We start from the raw sequence: 2,693 nt of genomic DNA on the forward strand, positions 1-2,693 counted from the left end.
ACTATCTTCAACTTCTTGGATTTTTTTTTTTTCTTTTTGCTTTTTCGGTTGAGTGTTTTTTGCTTCTTTGTATTTCAATTCTTTGACTTGATTCTTGTGTTCCTCTAGTCTGTTGTTGGGTCTCTGTATAATATTTTTTATTTCAGTCAGTGTATGTTTAATTTCTAGTTGGTCCTTTTTCATATCTTCAAGGGTCTCGTTATATTTATCGGCCTTTTCTAGGATATTCTTGAAAAGCCTTATAACCGTGGTTTTGAATTCTATATCCAGTCGTTTGTTTTCCTCCATTTCTTTCGTTTGTGATCTGTTTCTTTGACGCTGAATTTTCACTGCTTCCCTGAGTTGGTAGGGTAGATTTGTGTGCTAGGTTTCCTATATGGCCCAGTGGGTCGGCCTCCCCAGTTAACCTGAGGTGGGCACTCTTGGTGCACACCTTTATGAACTGTGTGTACAGCCTTGTTGTAATTAAGTCTTGATTGTTGTTGGTATCACTGGGACGAATTGACCTCCAGGCCAGTTGGCTGTAAGGATCAGCTGTGTCTATGCTGGGAGAAGTTCGGTGCTGGAGACAGCCTTATAGGATTAGACTTGCCAAATTGCAATAGCCTCTGTGCTCAGCTTGGATGGGGTGGAGTATCAGGGCAGAGCAGACAGTCTTGGCTTCCCGTCAGCCTTGCCCTTGCGCGCACGCGCGCGCCTTCAGACCTCTGCCTTTTCCGGCTTCCGAGTCTCTGCCTGAGAGTCCAGATTCCCCCCACAAGAGCGTGGGTCCCCAGAGGCTCGCCTGGAACTGGGGTTCAGTGCAGTCAGAACTGGGTCTCAGTGCAGTCAGGAGCTTCTGACTCCCTTCCACTAGGGAAAGCCTGTGGCAACCTCCGCAGCCTTGGTGCGCACTGGCATGCGCGCGCCTTCAGACCTCTGCCTTCCCCGGCTCCCGAGTCTCCGCCCGAGAGTCCAGATTCCCCCCACAAGAGCGTGGGTCCCCAGGGGCTCGCCTGGAACTGGGGTTCAGTGCAGTCAGAACTGGGGTTCAGTGTGGTCAGGGGCTTCCTTCCCCCTTCCGCCAGAGAAAGTCAGCCAGGCTCTCAGCTGCCCTTCCTCTCTGCACGCACAAAGACCCTTTGCCGTACCTCCAATTCTCTGTGAGCTTTACTCTTTCCTTCTAGTTTTAGAATTTTCACTCAGCCAGCTTTCCTGTGGTTCTGGATGGTGTTCGTTCTGTCTTTTAGTTGTAGTTTTGAAATTGTTGTGTGAGGCAGCAGTTTAGGTGCTTACCTATGCCGCCATCTTGGTTTCTCCCAAGCAGCAGCTTTAGCATATGAATGGCCTGCCCTATTGCAGCTTAACCTAGCAAACTTGCAGCCCGGGTCAGACAGCTCCAAAACCTCCAAACCCCAAGCAAAGAGGAGAAAACTAGTTCTCGCTGTAGCTCCTTCTGGGTGGCCTCAGACAGTAGCTGACCTGCACCCCATTGGAGATCCAGAAGCCAGTGTACCTAGTGGTCAGTGTGAGACACCAGATTTCAACTTCTCACATCCATAAGTGACAAATTCAAGAGGCAGACTCAGTGAGCACCAAAGCCCCACTGAAACAAGTCCTGCACCTAAGCGTGTCTCCAGTGCAGCTGTTCTTCCATTATAGACACAGCGGGTCCTCAGGCAATTGTCCTGGAGGTCAATTCCTCCCAGTGTACCAACAGCAATCAAGGCTTAACTACACCAAGACTTTGCACTCAGCCCACAAAGGGGTGTACCAAGAGCATCCACCTCAGGTGATTGGGGAGGCTGAGCTACTGGCCCCTATAGGTCACCTACCACACAAAGCCACTCCGTCAACACAGGGAAGCAGCCAAAATGCGGAGACAAAGAAACATGTCACGAATGAAAGAAATGGAGGAAAGCAAACTACTGGACGACATAGAGTTCAGAACCACATTTATTAGGTTACTCAAGAATCTTCTAAAAACCGCTGAGGAACTTAGTGAGACCTTTAAGGATCCTAATGAGAATGCCAAAAAAATGGAAAAGGACCAGTCAGAAATTAAGCATACACTATCTAAAATAAAGAATATACAGAAACTCAACTGTAGATCAATGTACCCCAAGAATCAAACCAAAGATCTGAAATATGAGGAAATAAAAAACACCCAATCCAAAAAACAAAAAGAAAAATGAATCCAAAAATATGAAGATAGTGGAAGGGGCCTCTGGGACAACTTTAAGCATACCAACATCCAAATTTTTGGGGTGCCAGAAGAAGAGAGAGAGCAAAATATTGAAAACCTATTAGAAGAAATAATGACAGAAAACTTTCCCTACTTGGTGAAAGAAATAGACTTACAAGTTCAGGAAGCGCACAGAACCCTGTACAAGAGGAATCCAAAGAGGACCACACCAAGACACATCATAATTAAAATGCCAAGGGCAAAAGACAAAGAGAGAATCTTGAAAGTAGCAAGAGAAAAACGGTTAGTTACCTACAAGGGAGTCCCCATACGACTGTCAGCTGATTTCTCAGCAGAAACTATGCAGGCCAGAAGGGAGTGGTAAGAAATATTCAAAGTGATGAACAGCAAGAACCTACAACCAAGATTACTCTACCCAGCAAAGCTATCATTCAGAGTTGAAGGTCAGATAAAGAGCTTCACAGACAAGAAAAAGCTAAAGGAGTTCATCACCACCAAACCAGGATTA

The sequence above is a fragment of the Plecotus auritus genome (assembly GCF_963455305.1).
Source record: "Plecotus auritus genome assembly, chromosome: 6".
Classification (NCBI taxonomy): domain Eukaryota; kingdom Metazoa; phylum Chordata; class Mammalia; order Chiroptera; family Vespertilionidae; genus Plecotus; species Plecotus auritus.